General features: G+C 46.7%; 1 long non-coding RNA gene across 1 annotated transcript; it reads left to right on the plus strand.

Annotated features, from left to right (window-relative positions):
* Positions 1 to 11275: 11275 nt before the first annotated feature.
* Positions 11276 to 13030, plus strand: LOC146019517 (uncharacterized). The gene is made up of 3 exons (XR_014450576.1): positions 11276 to 11361; positions 12196 to 12279; positions 12966 to 13030. It is a non-coding gene; the product is annotated as an uncharacterized LOC146019517 (long non-coding RNA).
* Positions 13031 to 18897: the final 5867 nt, after the last annotated feature.

Here is an 18897-nt window from a genome sequence, read left to right on the forward strand (position 1 = left end):
AATATCTCTAGAACCAATGAACCCATATGAGATTGAAGGCCCAGCGATTTGAGCTCTACTGAGATCAACCTCGAGCTTCTGTGATGCCGGAGGGGGAACTGGCAGCCGTTGGAACCGGGTGGAGGTCGGAATTAGCAGGTCCCATGTTATCCTATGGGGAAACCGTTCCAGGTTTGCCTGGCGGTATCTCCGCTTCCTAGGGGGCTAGCGACGCGGGGCTGGGCTCGTTGGAAAGCCCTGGCCCTCAGCTACAAAATAGGCCTATTTGGAGAGTGGGCCTGGAGCTGTAGCTCCATCAGGCCCATTGTTAATCCGGCCCTGCTTCAACATATGTTCAAAAATACCCTGGTCAGTAAGTACACATAAATCTAGTATTTGTTTCACACAAGAAATTACACATACAACAATTTTGTTTTAATTGGTAAAAGAAATTTATTTGCTGTTCAGCATCACAGCTTAGTAGACACTTTCATGTCATAAATCAAATAAACAAATAAAATAGACACAAAAATAAAAAAACAGCCAGAACAAGAGGTTGCATATCTCCAAACATGTGTTACCCTGCAAATGCAATGGTGAAAGAAATGGGGACACCAGAATACGTACTGCAACAACCAGGGTGAATACTAAGCAAGATACACACCACCAAAAATTTATCCTGCATTTGTAGAGGTTAAAATAAGAACTTTAATGCCCATGGCACGAAAATGGATAGATGGCCAACTCAGGAAGTGGATGTCCAGTGCAATTTAAACATTTGGGGTCCAACCACAGAGGAAGTGAACCAGGTCTCATTATTTGGGCCCTTTTCTCCCCCTTTTAGATGGGGCCTTGGGGACAGGGGCCTTTGGGTCAGATGGCTTGCGGCGTCTTCCCCTAGTGGACACAGGAGGGTCAGCAGAGGTGGAAGGTTGGGGAGCAGCTTGGGGTGGGGCAGCAGATGGGGGATTGTCCCTTAGGGACCTGGCGGTGGGCAGCAGCTCCGCAAGAATGTCATTCAGGCGGCTGAGGTGTTGGCCAATGTTTTGCATGCCAGCCGCCAGAGTGTCATTAATGCGGTTGAAGGCCTCACACTGCTGCCTGTTTGTGGCCTTCCAATCCTCCAAAAATTCCCCAATCTGCTGCTGACGGAGCGCAGCATCCACCCCTTGCTGCTCGATCCTCTCCAGCGTCACCATCCTGCTCTCTTCCCATGTCTCCTGTGGCTGGGGCTGGGGGTGTCTTCTTGGTGGAGGCTGGACCACTTGCTCCACCTGTGGCTCTGCAGAGGAAGATGCTGCCGGTACATCCTGGGTTTCTGCTTCTGCTAGGATAATAATTGAAAACAATGTCACCATCACATACGCACTAAAAAATCTCTTTCAAAATACAATGCATTACTGTGACTTACCATCAAAAGCAGCATCAAAGACCTCCGCCGGGAGCTCACTGTCCATATTGGAGATCCCCCTGACCTCGGCCACATCAATGACGTCCAAGGCGTCCTGCTCCAGGGGGGTATACTCCAAAGTATCGGGCATAGGACCTCTCCCGGTGGACATGCTGTGGTTGTACCGGTCAGTCATCTTCCTCTTCAGTGTACTTTTGAAGTCGGTCCACCTACAAGTTTAAAAATACAAATATCACCATGAGATATGTGCACCACTGTGCTAGTGAACATCATGACTACGTTACATTTCCTAGTGTGGGTGATCTTATGTTTTTTATCCATATGTGTCCCACACACACATTAATGTCTCCATTAGGAGGCATTTCAGTGTCTCATCTCATTCATTAGGCCACTAAATGCACATACATAGATCACTATGCAGAAATGACATCATCCCTGGCCAAATTAGGCACCTCCACCTGTTGTGAAACTACACATTCCACCATAGCTTGACAGTGTGGTTATTATGGAGTCATTTAACTATGGGATGGCATACTGGGATGTGTAGTTTCTCACCAGCTACATGTGCACAGTTTGCTCATTCTTGTTTCAGTTGCATCATATGGAACATGTAAAGGTGGCCATACACGTTACAATTATTGTATACAATATTGCATCTCATAGCATATCGGTTTTGCGATGAGATCAGATTAGATGAGATCTAGTGCAAAAAGTATGTGCTGCACATACTTTTTGTACTCATCGCTAAACCGATATGCTATGAGATGCGATATTGTATACAATATTGTATACAATAATTGTAACGTGTATGGGCACCTTTACAACAACTCTTTCCAAAACACACTTTCTCTTGTCCCATCACATACTTCACATACTTCACATGAGCAGAACTGTGCCCATAACCTCACATCAATGGTGCATGTTTCATATATCAATGTGGGTTATTAGACATGGTTGTGTTCACATGTGACATTGAAGTGTAGCACTATCTACAAACACACCTTTCTATTATTCTCAAAACATACATGTAACATATGTACACACATATGACATTATCAGGGGGACAAACACACTTGCCTTTTCTTCACCGATAGCCAATCTCTGACCACTGGTGACACCTGGTTCACTTCCTCTGTTATCTTGTCCCAAAGGTTTCTCCTTGCACTGGCACCCGGCTTCCTGATTGGCAATTCTATCCATTCACGTGCTCTGGGCACTAAAATTCTTAATTCTGCCTCTACAAATGCAGGGTTTCTCTTTTTGGAGGTGGTATCCTGCTCAGTCCTCACCCTAGATGTTGCAGCTCGTTTTCTGGTGGCCCCAGTTCTCTCAACATGCACCTGCTGGGTCACACCTGTTTGGAGAGATGCAACCTCTTGTTCTGGCTGGTTGCTTGGCCCTTGTGGAGCTGGTGGAGGTTGAACAGGGCCTGTTAGTGAGGGGCCCGCTTGGTCTTGCAGGCTACCTCTCTCTTGAGCCCTCCTTCTCCGCTCCTGTTCCCTCTTCTGTAATGCTTCAAGCAGGGATTCTGCTTGTGCTCTCTGCAGAGCGTCCTCAGCTGCGGAATCGTCTGAGTGAGACATGTTTGCAGCAATTCTGGCCTGCATCTGACTGAATATTTATATGTTAATCTCCCGCCATGAACAAGGGGGCGTATATTTTCCCCCGCAATGTACTTGCTAATTTACGCCGATATTTCCCGCCGATAAGTGCCGCTTAAATTACGCAGGTCTCCACGCACCTGATCAATCACCTGTATATGCACATACACAGGTTGTGGAGCATTGTGTTCTGCATCGTGAAATGTGTGCACCTGTCATTCCAATGATGAGTGTTGTCAGCTGGTATCTGTTGGAGTTCGTGTATGCTTTGTGAGTCACATTTCAAAACATCACGTTATAATGCTTTCCTTACATATGTAATGAGTCTGAAATTGTCATACACCAACATGTTGCATTGGGCCCCTTTTAGCAGCGTATTTATTAGTAGACGCTTGCGTGTATTCTTTTATGCACACTGTATATACAGTACGTCTCTCCATGGAAAACGGTGTATTGTGCCCCTTTAAGCAGCGTATTTATAAGTAGACGGTTGCGTGTATTATTTTCCGCACACTGTATATACAGTTCCTCTCTATACATTGAATGCATGCTGTTGGTTTTGGTCTGTGTATATCGGAACGGTCCGCGTAAGTTTCTATTCGCATCCAGTTTGTTAATGTAAGAAGGATTAATAAAGTTAATACCAAACAAACAATTTTTTAGACCAATCAGCAAGCACCAAAAGTGATATATGTACCTGCAATTATTAACTGCGCCATTGCCACTATGACTTCAACCAGGGCTAGGCCGTTTTCGACCCAGGAGCTGTTGGCCTTGGTTGAGGTCATGGACCGTCACCTGGGGCCCAGGGGCCCATATGTCTCAAATATGGACAAGCGGCGGGCGTATACTGCTGCCCGCCGCCTAATATACTCCACGACCGGCGTCCGCAGAAGCCTGGGGCAAGTTGAGCGGCGCTGGTCTGACCTGCGCCGGCGGCAGCCAGTGTTGCTATGCTCACTTCGCCGCCATATTGCCCGATGTAAGTTTTTATTACTAGTATGTCTGCGTTTTTTTGCAAATGTTTTCTGTACTTTTTATAAATATGTTCCTGAGTATGTGGGTGTATAGGGGGTGTATATGGGTGTATAGGGGGTGTATAGGGGGTGTATAGGGGGTGTATAGGGGGTATATACGGGGGTTATATGGGTGTATAGGGGGTGTATAGGGGGTGTATAGGGGGTGTATATGGGGTGTATAGGGGGGGGGTTTAAGTAGTTGCTCAGTTTTTGGGTGTAGCATATCAATTAGTTTGCATGATAAATGTCTGAAATATAACAGCAATGATAATTTGGAAGGTTATGAGCATGACTAATGTGAATTTTTCTTTTCCCCTTTTTTATGAAACCCAATCTTCGATTTCTATGCCATCAACATGAACATTTCAGCACGGGCAAGAGCCCGCATAGAAGCCCGGGACCAGGCAGCCCGGGACCAGGCAGCCCAGGAGCAGCCGGAAGAGGAGGAGGAAGAGGAGGAGGAGGAAGAGGAGGAGGAGGAAGAAGAGGAGGAGGAAGAGGAGGAGGAAGAAGAGGAGGAGGAAGAAGAGGAGGAAGAGGAGGAGGAGACAATGGGTCAAGCTGGGGCCCACACAATTTCCCCATCCCCTTCCCCCACCCCCTCCCCAACCCCCACCCCCTCCCCAACCCCCACCCCCACCCCAACCCCCACCCACACCCCTACCCCTACCCACACCCCTACCCCCTCCCCACCCCATTTCCAACCCCCCTACACCTCTCCACCACCCACCCCCAAACCTCTCCAATCCCCACTCACATCCACTAGCAGCATCCAAAGGCCAATCCCATCCACCTTGCTCCTGACCCCCCCAACCACCGCACACCCAACCAGCGGCGACCAGGATGGCTCAAGTAGCCGTAAGTAAATAATGTGTCTAATGTTTACCTACACATTTCTACACATAAACAATCACAACAACCACATATGTGTATCCAACATCAACATTAGTTGCAACATATCACTGCAGGGCGACCATGAGGTGTGGCCTGTCCTTCTCCAGGAACAAGGGTCCCCTTGGTGGTTTTTTGGAGTGTGGCCATGCCTCACCCCTTGAATAATTGACATAACAGTACATCCAATGAGATATCCGACATTAGTGGTGTTGTAGTTATGTGGGTCCAGGTGTTGGGTAACTCCAGTTCCCAGCATGATGTGCAACATAAATGTAGAGATTGTTTTGTTCATAGTGTGTGAGGCCATGTGGATGCATGCTTTACAAACATAGCTGTAGGCCTATAATTTGTACAGCAATGTCCTAAATTTAAAATAGTAAGGAGTGCTTAAGCCGCAACAATGTCATAACCCTTAAATAGCACAGCCTAATTGTGAGGTTAGAGGACAGTCCCCCAAAACCAAACTACCAATTGGGATACAGCATACATTCATCCAAGAAGGAGTAATTTAATTAATGTTATTTACTATGTACAGTATGTGTGTGTTAACATATTATTTTTTAGTACTGTGTTTAAAGCAGACCCATCTTCAATGTAGTTTAAAAATGTATGTGGCCTTCACACATAACTCACAACTTTTTATTATGTACAAATACAACAAACATTTGTGTATGTTATATATTAATTTTTGTTTTTTATCCCTTCACTACAGACACTGAACAGCACCAGGATGATGTTGGCGAAGTTATGCGGGAGATTTTTTTAACCCTGCTCTATTTAAATATTTTGTTTGCCCGATTGGAGGCCCTACTTTAATCCCTCCGCCCCCCTTCAGTTTTGTTACAATAAAAGTTTATGTACAGTTAGAAGTTGCCTGTGTTGTTAATCATAAATATGTTTCATGGTTTGTAAGGGCAGGTACATACAGATGTGTAATGTCAGTTATATTTGTAATTTGAGGTGAGGGGTAACCATTGATGTGTGAATTTGTGTGTTTTTGAGTTAAAGAACACATAGTGAAAATGCATGAATGTTTAATGTTGTTAGATTAAAACATCACACATAACATCAGGGTAGGTATACATGTTACACATTTTGGACAAACTAATTATGGACATAATTTAGTACATATACAGAAACACCAACATAACTTGATTTAAAAGTAACAGCAATATGGGGACACATAGATAGTGATTAAAATGCCACATTAGAACATAACAAATATACATGTAATGAGGGTTAAAATGTTGTTTTATTAGGGTCTTTATTAAGGTAGACAATTGAGTTAATAGAAAACAATAATTGAATAACAATTAGAATAATTAATTAATTGTCTGATTTGTAGTTGAAAGGCAAGATTTGCAGGTCCATATATGTGAAGGGTATGCCAGCGTGCAGGGACGTACGCTCACTCTCACGAGCGGTGACATAAGCTGAGTTTTCCATTGAAAACAATAGGGACCCGTCCGTGCAAGCTGGCGTACGCTCAGATCTCCGCAAGAAGGCGGTGGGAAGACGGACGAGAGACGTCCGTAAACGGCGGCGTACGCTCAGTTGTACGCCAGTTGTCGGAGTGTAAGGGCTGGCCCGTCCGTGTACGTTGGCGTACGCTCATTTGTACGCCACTCCCCTTCTACGTTGTTTATGCCCGTATGTATGCGGCTGATTTGTGGGTGGACTTAACCCCAACGGCCGCGTACGGCTAGCGTACGTTAATAGTGAACGTACGCACGTTTGGCCGCACCGATCAGAATAAGGCCCTCAGTGTGCAATTGGGATACAAACTGTTTTTTTTTTCCTAACCAGATTTACCCCTCCCTGTTCTCACCTGAATGACATTACCTCTGATTGAGCAGCTTGCCAATAAAAGTGTTGTGCAGGAGAGGGGAAGTCGTATGGACAGTATAAACCATGTAACCCCTGTTTCCTGTCAGTGTCCCCATTGTCTATGCATCACCCCTGCCGTCTCTGTCCCAGATGAAATCAGAGTACTGTACAGTACTTACCAGTTGCCAATGGCCTTGGGGGATATGGTTCGCTTGTTCTGCGGCGGCGGGGGCGGAGGGTCATCTGGGTGGGTGGAACTGCAGAAAAGAACAAAAAAGAGGTTAGTTTGCAACATACTGTACTGTACTGTACAGTATCTAGAACACATATTCAGTAGTGTAACCGTGACTGTTGCACCACAATTCTGGTCACCTAAATGTATTCTGGCCGCGGCATCCGGATGTGTCACGGTGGCTGTGCTGGGAGGAGAGGGGAGGTCGTACAGACTGTGTAGCACCTGTTTCCTGTCAGTGTCCCCGTTGTCTATGTATCACCCCTGCCATCTCTGTCCCAGATTAAATCAGAGTACTGTACAGTACTTACCAGCTGCTAATGGCCTGGGGGGAGAAGGTTCGCTGCTTCTGCTGCGTCGGGGGCGGAGGGTCATCTGGGTGGGAGGCACTGCGGAAAAGAACAGGAAAAGCTGTTAGTTTGCAACGTACTGTACAGTATCCAGGACGCATGTTCAGTAGTGTAACCGTGACAGCTGCACCACAATTATGGTCACCAAAATCTATTCTGGCCTCGGCATCCGGATGTGCCATGGCCACTGTGCTGGGAGGAGAGGGGGTCGTACAGACAATGTAGCACCTGTTTCCTGTCAGTGTCCCCATTGTCTCTGAATCACCCTGCCGTCTCGTTCCCAGAGAGCATTAAATGCAGAGTACAGTACTTTCCAGCCAGCGAAGGCCTGGGGGTATGACCTTCGCTGCTGAGGGGGCGGAGGGTCACCTGGGTGGTGGGGAGGCTTTCGGATGTTGTAACTGTAAATAAAAAGACAAAATAAATGGTTAGACCCCAGATGGTATACGGTACTTACCAGTTGCCAATGGCCTTGGGGGATATGGTTCGCTTGTTCTGCGGCGGCGGGGGCGGAGGGTCATCTGGGTGGGTGGAACTGCAGAAAAAAACAAAAAAGAGGTTAGTTTGCAACATACTGTACTGTACTGTACAGTATCCAGAACACATATTCAGTAGTGTAACCGTGACTGTTGCACCACAATTCTGGTCACCTAAATGTATTCTGGCCACGGCATCCGGATGTGTCACGGTCGCTGTGCTGGGAGGAGAGGGGAGGTCGTACAGACTGTGTAGCACCTGTTTCCTGTCAGTGTCCCCGTTGTCTATGTATCACCCCTGCCATCTCTGTCCCAGATTAAATCAGAGTACTGTACAGTACTTACCAGCTGCTAATGGCCTGGGGGGAGAGGGTTCGCTGCTTCTGCTGCGTCGGGGGCGGAGGGTCATCTGGGTGGGAGGCACTGCGGAAAAGAACAGGAAAAGCTGTTAGTTTGCAACGTACTGTACAGTATCCAGGACGCATGTTCAGTAGTGTAACCGTGACAGCTGCACCACAATTATGGTCACCAAAATCTATTCTGGCCTCGGCATCCGGATGTGCCATGGCCACTGTGCTGGGAGGAGAGGGGGTACAGACAATGTAGCACCTGTTTCCTGTCAGTGTCCCCATTGTCTCTAAATCACCCTGCCGTCTCGTTCCCAGAGAGCATTAAATGCAGAGTACAGTACTTTACAGCCGGCGAAGGCCTGGGGGTATGACCTTCGCTGCTGAGGGGGCGGAGGGTCACCTGGGTGGTGGGGAGGCTTTCGGATGTTGTAACTGTAAATAAAAAGACAAAATAAATGGTTAGACCCCAGATGGTACACGGTACAAATACTGTAACAGGCCTTTGTTCACTAACATGCCTACTGTATACTTGGGACAGGCGGCCATGTACTGTAATGAGGCTGGAGGAAAAGAAATTCCGTACTGAATAACTGTAAGAAGAGGATTCTTCACCATTAGAGCAGTAAAATTCTGGAAGTCATTGGCGGTGGGGGTGATTACTGCAACTACTGTGCATGAATTTCAATCAAAACTGGATACATTTTTGGCCACTAAGGGAATCCTATACAGTAGATATGACTTACAGATGTATCGGGTCTCATCATTGCTGCCAGGCCGCCATGGCGGAGGTTCTGGCGCATCGATATTCTCCTGGCGCTGGCGTCCGCCAAGGGGCGTGGGAGCATGCCATGTAATACAATCCGCCACCACTGGGTGGCTAATGCTCCATCAAGCTACAGTCGGAGTGATGTGCCAGTGGTATCCCGCTATTCGTCGTAAAGAGCGCGCTTACAGTATGAGACGCTCGTGCACAATGAGCCGCTCGTAGGAAATGAGCCGCTCATAGGAAATGAGACGCTCGTGGCCGTAGGAGTGAGCAAAAGGGCTGCAATACCTTCACGTTCACGTAGCCGATGCTGAATATTTTGAACTGTTGGTACTGTGCATACAGTAATGTGTATGCAGCTGAAGGCAACCGCCTCCTCCCCTTCCAGACTTGACCTACAGTACACAAAATTACAATACATATTACAGCGTTAATCCATGTAAGGACCGTCTCAGACGCTGCCGGGATTCGGGTTTCGCTGCTAGGGCTGCGGATGCCACTGATTGTATCAGCACTCCACAGCCTGTACATATCGATGTGCTGTGTAGGTTAGTGGTTAGCTGCGCGGTTCTTCATGCTTGAAGACCCGGGTTCGATTACAGTGACATCCTTTTTTTTTTTTTTTCAATATTTTGTAGAGTGGTATTTCATAAAACCAGACCATTAAATGTAAAAGTGTTAACAAAACTAGACAAATAAAACAGTTAATGTTTTAGTACTGCAATTACAGTAGCTCCACCTGTGGATCATTTATAATGTGTCAGTCAGTAACGAGTACACCAGTGTTCCAGCTACTGTGGGTGTTTATGAAGTGTTGGTACTGTACAGTAAGAGGACTTGATTTGGCTACAGTACCATTGCGCTAGTGTTGTCTCTTGCAGGGAGTGATGTCTATGCAACTGAAGTCAAGCGCCTCCTCCCCTCCCCCCCCCCCCCAAGGGTGGAGGGGGTCGGCTAATACAGGACATTACACCACAACATTTCCTGCAGAGCTAATCCACGAAGGGGCGGGCCGTCTCAGACGCTGCCGGGACTCGGGTCTGCTGCGACTCAGGTTACGGCAAGGGGCGGCCCGTCTCAGACAGGTAGTAAGTCAGTGGCTGGGCTCATGACTCGTGGTGTTTCTCCTGCTCAGCTTGAAGATTGAGAGAGGAGGGGCTGAGCTTACTACTGTATGCTTTAATGCTGCTGTACAATGGCGCAGCTTAGCAGAGAGGAGCCATACAGCGACCTGGAGCTCAAGCACCTTGTTTGCTGTAGAGATAGGACTCTCTCCAGCAATAAACAAAAAGATCGGGCATACAGAAAGGCCCGCTGGGCCATTCTAGAAGAAACTGTCCGTGAGCGGTCGGTCCGCTCCTTAGAGCGCCGATGGAGCGACCTTGTCAGGGGAGATACTGACAGACTTCAGTCCATCAGGCGCTGTAAGTACAGTAATGTGAGAATACTGTACTGTACAGCAGTGGTTCACAAACTTTTTGGAATCACGGCACCCCAAGAGTATCAGAATATTTTTTAGGGCACCCAAAAGTTTGTTACCAAGAATAAAAAATAATAATAATTACTGTAAATTAAGTAAGTTGTGCTTAAATGTCATCCTTACAGTAGGTCCAGTTACAGTATGTGGTAAGGAACATGATTCACTTCTGTTTATACGCATACAGTATTTTATACTTGAAAGCCACAAGCACTGATTTTGCCCATTACATTGACCATAAACAATTTGAATTGGTTCTGGACACCAACCTGAGGCACCCCTGCAAGTGCTCTGAGGCACCCCTGGGAGCCTAGGCGCACAGTTTGGGAACCACTGCTGTACAGTGTACCAGAATAAAGTGTTAATAAAGTGGTGACTGCAGTACAAGTGTATTACAGTGCAGTGTACAGTACAGTACTGTACCTGGGTGCCGTTGGGGCCATAGGATACCGTACTGTACTGTAGGTGTATTCTACAGTATAATAATACAGTATTTGGGGTCCCACTAGGGTTAACAACTCATCCCTTTAACTCGGGACACATACAGTACTGTATTAATTAAGCAGGTTTTGTGGCTGATTAAAACCAGGTGAAATGGAGTCGGGAAGTCAGGCAGCCACAGAACCTGTGTAATTAATATGTTTCCCGAATTAAAGGGATGAGTTGGTGGTACTGTACAGGTCCCACATAATACCAGTGTGGTTCCGCCATGTGTATAATAATACAGTACTTGGGGTCCCGCATTACCGGTGGGGCCCTCCACGTGTATCCTATAATAATATAGTATTCGGGGTCCCAAGTAATACCAGTGCGGCCCTCCATGTGTATTGTACTGTATACTGCAATAATACTGTACCCGGGGTTACAATATTTGTCACAATGTTTTTTTATATAGACCTGTCGCGCCAACGTAGCCACCCCCTCACCACTGAGGCAGAGGAGGAGGGTGAGGATGAGGAGCCGGGCACCAGCTCAGCTGGTAAGTACTTTACAGTATAACACCAGGGGTCCAACCATTTAATTTACTGTACAGTATGTTTACAGTGTTTTTTTTTACATTTGCATCATCAATAAGGCACACCTCCACCCAGGGAGGTGGTGGAGGGGGAGGAGCAGGAGGAGGCAGCACCAGTCAGTAAGTACAGTACATACACTATGAACAATTGGGGTTGTGTGTGAATAGCGATCAACAATGCGGTGTACATTGCTAAGCAAGGTTTACAGTATTTAATAAAACAATACACGATCTTGCATACAGTAAATTATACTGTACCATGCAGGGGGTACTGTGCAATGTTATTGCCAACCATTACGAGAGAAGTGAGACATCTCACAGGATCTCTGCTACTGCACAAACAATGGGTTAAACTACAGTACAGTGCAGTCCTGTTGTTATTGGGTGTGTGGTTTGGGGGAGGGGGTGGGGGGGGTGGCCAGTACACCTTGTCTGACTGTGGCTTCTCGCTAGTCTGGACCTACTCTGCTAAGGGCAGCCAGATGCCTCTGTCCGGTGGAGGGGGTGCTTTGTGGGATGCAGAGGTGGGGGTTGGTTGCTGAAGAGGGTGGAAGTGCAGGTGGTTCTGGAGGACCTGACAATGCCATTTGGTTTAGGCATTCACTTTGGGGGGCTTTGCGGTGGGTGTCACGCAGCATTTGGGCCTTGGCTGGTTGTACAGTAGGTGGCTGGTGCCCGCTTGGAGATGATGTGTAGGCATTTCAATCTATAGCATTAGGACATTCTTCTATGGAGTTGTACAGTAGTAGGCAATTTACTGTACAGTATGTTTACAGTGGTTTTTTTTTACATTTGCAGCATCAATAAGGCACACCTCCACCCAGGGAGATGAGGTGGTGGAGGAGGAAGAGGGGGAGGAGCAGGAGGAGGCGGCGCCATTCAGTAAGTACAGTGGTACAGTACATACACTATGAACAATTGGGGTTGTGTGTGAATAGCGATCAACAATGCGGTGTACATTGCTAAGCAAGGTTTACAGTATTTAATAAAACAATACACGATCTTGCATACAGTAAATTATACTGTACAATGCAGAGGGTACTGTGCAATGTTATTGCCAACCATTACGAGAGAAGTGAGACATCTCACAGGATCTCTGCTATTGCACAAACAATGGGTTAAACTACAGTACAGTGCAGTCCTGTTTTTATTGGGTGTGTGGTGGGGGGGAGGGGGTGGGGGGGTGGCCAGTACACCTTGTCTGACTGTGGCTTCTCGCTAGTCTGGACCTACTCTGCTAAGGGCAGCCAGATGCCTCTGTCCGGTGGAGGGGGTGCTTTGTGGGATGCAGAGGTGGGGGTTGGTTGCTGAAGAGGGTGGAAGTGCAGGTGGTTCTGGAGGACCTGACGATGCCATTTGGTTTAGGCATTCACTTTGGGGGGCTCTGCGGTGGGTGTCACGCAGCATTTGGGCCTTGGCTGGTTGTACAGTAGGTGGCTGGTGCCCGCTTGGAGATGATGTGTAGGCATTTCAATCTACAGCATTAGGGCCTTCTTCTATGGAGTTGTACAGTAGTAGGCAAATAATGTTTTTTATACTACAGTATTTTCCTTTTTTTCTCCACTCAGACATCATTGAGATGGAGGTGGAGGAGGAGGAAGAAGTGGTCATGGAGTTGGAGGAAGATGAGGAGGAGGATGAAAGTGGTAAGAATTACTGTAGTACTGTACGGTAACCAAGGGAAAAGGTGTGGGGGAATGGGGTGCAACTGGTTTCCACCACCTCTGATGGTAGGGGGAACTAAGTTCCACCTCTGCCACAGTCCTGAACAGTAATTCCGACAGAAAAGCCAATCCCAGCAGCTTCTTCTTCAGGCATGGCATGCTTTATTTGATGTCATACAGTACCACCACCGCCATCGAAGTGAAGAAGGAAGGGCCACTAAGTGGAACAGGTTCTGTACATGCTACAGACAAGTGAGAGGGGGCTGGAGGGACTCAGAGGTGGGGAAGCTGCTGGAGGGACACAGGGAATGGAGCTTCTAATGGACATGGACAGAGAGTTGCTGGATTGACAGAGGCAGATTGTAGATAAGCCAACAACTGTGCACATTATGTGTATAAGGTGTAAAACTGTATGACTTACTGTAATATGAAGAAGGGCACTACATGTGGTGTAATGTGCACAGTAAATTATTGTGCTTTGTGTATTGTACAGTACTTACTTTTGTGTGACCACACCCCTTCCTTGTGGCACCATTGTCCATTTACAGTACAGTGCACTAGGTCACAAATTATAATGCACAGTACTGTATTCTAATGCTCATTTTTTCGCCCACTACAGTGGCAAACGTCCATGGGGGCCCAAGGCCGGAACTGCCAATGTTTGCACCCGCCCACCATCGCCATCAGCAAGGCAGGCCAGAACCAGGCTCACAGGGGCCTGGCCCAAATTATAGAGGTACAGTCACAGTACAGTATGTCAGTGATTCAAAGGTTTTAGAGTAATAATAGCAATAAATGTATTTGTGTTGTACTGTACAGTACTTATAGTAACGATACCATTTTACTTTCCCCCACAGAACATCAACAGAGGGCTCAAAGGCTGAGGGCGGTGGAATTACTGAGGGTGCTCATGCACCAGTTTATTGATTTTATATTTAATATTTTAGTTCGTTTTATTTAATTTCATTTTTTTGTGTTAGTGTACTGTATATATGTTAATGTTTTATTATTAGTATTTTAAAAATTTATTCTCACTCCAATGTATCATTGTCATTTTTCAGTAACTAACTTATTGTATGCTACTGCAAATATACTGTAGTAAACACTTTTATTGACAGCAGATGGATGATATGGCGGTACTCTTTACTTAGAAGGGCGCCCACGATTTTGATCTTGGGCATCGTTAGTAAAAAATCTCGGGCATCTCGGGCATTGAATGCACTAAAAAATCGGGTGCGATCAACCGACGAGATGCCCGAGATTTCCCATAGGGAACAATGTTAAATGTCTCAATTGACCCAATTTTCCTGTTCAATGCCTCAATTGACCCGATTTTTCCATAGGAAACAATGTTAAATGGGCCACAGAGGCCAAATAGGCACCCTGAAGTGTATAATGGCCATCCGAATTGTTAACGCCACCCCACGATCAACGTCAACCCGATGCGTGGCGAGCGCAGCGAGCCCGCGAGGGGCGGCGGTACGCGTCCTACGACCTTTTCATACCCCCACTATCCACGTCGGCGTGGAGTTGAGAATAGAAAGTGTGGCGAGCCCGAAGCGTGGCGAGCGCAGCGAGCCCCGCGAGGGTACGCGGACAGTTGTAAAGCCCGCGAGGGGACGTGGATACCTGTGAAGGGAAATCTCGGGCATCTCGTCTGTCGCATCGCACCTGATTTTTTAGTGCATTCAATGCCCGAGATGGCCGAGATGGGCGCCCTTCTAAGTAAAGAGTACCGATATGGCATACAGTACAATCATTTGGGAAAAGGTAGCAAGGTACAGTACAGAATAGAATTTTTTTTTTTAAATCAGCAAGACACACACATAAAACAGACTGGCTACATCGCACCGAATCAACATTTTAGTACTTTTTATCCACTCGAAAAAAAGGTGTGCATAGTTCCATCCCATATTCCGAACGCATTTTTTGAGTGCTGGTGAGTGATATGTCAAAGTCATACTCTGTTTTGAAGATGTGTTTGATTTGTCGAGCAGTCATTTCATCATTGTCACGAGTTAATTTCTCCACAATTTTTTCAGCTCTCCTACAGTGCACACAGTAAATAAGAATTAATGAACAAGGCAATGTTTCATGGCTTTCACTATACAGTATACAGTATTTATTATTACAGCAAAGGTTAATACTACCGTAGTTTATACCAGTTTAACAAACAATACATTAATTTACTGCACAGTACTGATCTTACCAAGAGCACTTTGGAGCAAATATTTCCTTTCTGGCCGTTGTTCTCGAAAGCATGATAGCGCACTGTTTGTAAAGTGACTACAATCCCACTTTCCTTCAGCCAAGCCTGGATCTCTTTGGTAGTTTTATTGTCTTTTTTCATGTTTGCAATTATTTTGCTCATAGTTTTGTTGATTTTAACTGGCATTTTGTACAGCTGTACTATACACGTTCCTGTATGAAGAGAATACAGTACATTTAGAAATACAGCTTTAGAAGACATGGACTTTCTCAATAAAAATTACTACTGTACATTACTTTAAACTTTAATAAAAATGTAATCTTTATCCCCCCCAAAACAACGATAATAGTAATAAATGACAAAGATGTACTGTACAGCACTCAGTCAGTAATACTGTACATCTACTCATGCGTTTCACTAGCTATGGCAGCCACGGCCCACGGAGCAAAGTAACAAACTAGGGCAAAGCTACGGGGAGCAGAAACAATAATTTCTGCTCCTGCGTCTCATTAGTTCCTGCGTCTCATGCTCCGGGGAGTAGGGGGCGTGCTGTACGAGCAAGCGTCGCTCGATACCGCTCGAGGCAGTTTTGCTCGGTAGCTGGGATTTACAAAATGGCCGCCAGCGCCGAGGCGCCTCCTGGCGGCAGCCACGGTCCACGGAGCAAAGTAACAAATTAGAGCACAGCTACGGGAAGCAGATACGATCTTGTCTGCCCCTGCGTCTCATTAGCTCCTGCGTCTCATTAGCTAGAGCGTCTCAGGCTCCGGGGAGGAGGGGGCGTGCTGTACGGGCAAGCGTCGCTCGATAGCGCTCGAGGCAGTTTTGCTCGGATGCTGGGATTTAGATAATGGCCGCCAGCGCCGAGGCGCCTTGTGGCAGCCACGGTCCACGGAGCAAAGTAACAAAATAGGGCACAGCTACGGGAAGCAGATACGATCTTGTCTGCCCCTGCGTTTCATTAGCTCCTGCGTCTCATTAGCTAGAGCGTCTCAGGCTCTGGGGAGGAGGGGGCGTGCTGTACGGGCAAGCGTCGCTCGATACCGCTCGATGCAGTCTTGCTGTTCGGCTCCTCTCAAAACTCGCTGAAGTTTCCTGATACTTTTCCTGTACTGTACTTCCTGATACCATTCCTGTACTGCTGCTTGCATTCCTGCATTTGAAATCTCGGCTGGCCTCACGGAATCCAGCTAATTTCAACTGCTTCTTGCAAAAGTTCCTGAACGGTAAATCTTTTTCTATCTCTATATAAAAATACCTTATCTTTGACCTGTATTTACTGTAGCTTATGCAGACGCTCATTAGCTTTTAGCGGTATCGAGCGACACTTGCCCGTACAGCACGCCCCCTCCTCCCCGGAGCCTGAGACGCTCTAGCTAATGAGACGCAGGAGCTAATGATACGCAGGGGCAGACATGATCGTATCTGCTTCCCGTAGCTGTGCCCTAGTTTGTTACTTTGCTCCGTGGACCGTGGCTGCCACGAGGCGCCGGCAGCCATTTTGTAAATCCCAGCGACCGAGCAAAACAGCCTCAAGCGGTATCGAGCGACGCTTGCCCTTACAGCACGCCCCCTCCTCCCCGGAGCCTGAGACGCTCTAGCTAATGAGACGCAGGAGCTAATGATACGCAGGGGCAGACATGATCATATCTGCTTCCCGTAGCTGTGCCCTAGTTTGTTACTTTGCTCCGTGGACCGTGGCTGCCACGAGGCGCCTCGGCGCTGGCGGCCATTTTGTAAATCCCAGCGTCCGAGCAAAACTGCCTCGAGCGGTATCGAGCGACGCTTGCCCTTACAGCACGCCCCCTCCTCCCCGGAGCCTGAGACGCTCTAGCTAATGAGACGCAGGAGCTAATGAGACGCAGGGGCAGACATGATCGTATCTGCTTCCCGTAGCTGTGCCCTAGTTTGTTACTTTGCTCCGTGGACCGAGGCTGCCACAAGGCACGTATAGCACGCCGCCCCTTACTTCCCGGAGCTTGAGACGCTCCAGCTAATGAGACGCAGGAGCGTCTCATTTAGAAAAACTGATTAACATACTGTGCTGTGGTATTTTTTTATTACATTGATCTTACTGTACGTTATTTTAAAATGAATAAAATGGACATGACATTTTAAACTGTTGTGCACATGATTAGATGTTACTGTATTTGGACCATAATGTACAGTATTGTGCTTAACCTGCTTTACTGTATACTGTAACACAATTTAAGTTTTAATTATTTTTTTTTGTAGACAAACAACAATGAATGTATCAAGTGCAACCTTCTACGGCAAACGCAGTGCACATCCCACCAAGAGACAATTGACAATGGCTGCAATGGCTCCCCAGTATGCACCCAAAAAGGCGAAGAAGACTGCTGCCCAAAAAGAGAACGTTCCAGTAGCAGTAAAGCAAAGGAAAAATGCCAAGAAAAAGAATGCTGTTTTGTACGACATGATTGTTGGTGCATTGGGTGATGTTAACAATGTGCCTTTCTCTGTTGCAGATATTGAAGCTGGCCCATCACACAAGGAGACTGTGTTGGCTGAAGATATACACGTACCAACACTCAGCATGGATCAAACCCTGGTACAAGCGGTAAATAATGATCCAAATGAGGAGTTTGTGGTTTTGGATTTTGTTGTTATCCCAGGTGAACAAGGACATTCTTCACCAAGAAGAAAGCTTGATTTTGGCAATCTTTCAGGAGCAAAAGAATTGACGGACAACCTGCAAGACGACCATGGAGCACAGGACCTTCAAGAAAAGGTACATCGGCTGGAGATAGAAAATGCTGTGCTAAAAGATGCCTTGAAGAACACCGTTGAATCAATGAAGGACGTCCTCATTGAATCTGTGAAAGCCGACCTCATCAAATCAGTAAGTAATACCATCATGACATCAGTGAATGATCGAATCAGTGACATCATCGAATCAGTGACTCACACCATCACAACATCAGTGAACGACCGCATCATCGGAGCAGTGAAAGACACGATCGTCGACACATTGAAAAAAACAAGACCACAAACACATAAAGTAGCTGTACAGATGTGTCAAATTGAGGATGGACCTGGCAGAGTGGATGCACTCTGCGAATTGGATGGACTGGGCGAAGTGGATTCATTTGGCAAACTGGATGCACTTGGCGGATTGGATGGACCGGGTAAAGTGGATACATTCGGCGAACTGGATGCACTCGGCGGATTGGATGGACCGGGCAAAGTGGATACATTCGGCGAACTGGGTGCACTCTGCGAAGTGGATGCTGGCGGCGAAGTGAATGCACCCAGTGAAGTGGACACCACAATGGTCTTGAATAGACATGAAGAACTGCCTTCTACAGCACAACCAGTGGTGAACTTGGTGAACGAATGAAGAGAACACCATGGGTCCGTCTCAATCATGTCACAACACGGTTACCACCATTGCCAAGAGTTTGTCCTCCCTTGTGCACAACTCGGTGATGAAGCAGCGGTGGTTCACAGCACTTGCACTTTCATACGGTATAGTACTGTATTTACTGTACTTTTACCCATCTATTTTCTGTGTGTGTCATTGTTCCTTAAAAAATAAACCTACTGTAAAACAAAACATAATAAAAATAAAAATAATATTAAAATTTTTTTTTTTTTTAAAGTTGT

Source organism: Crinia signifera, chromosome 7, assembly GCF_055691185.1.
Source record: "Crinia signifera chromosome 7, ASM5569118v1, whole genome shotgun sequence".
Classification (NCBI taxonomy): Eukaryota; Metazoa; Chordata; class Amphibia; order Anura; family Myobatrachidae; genus Crinia; species Crinia signifera.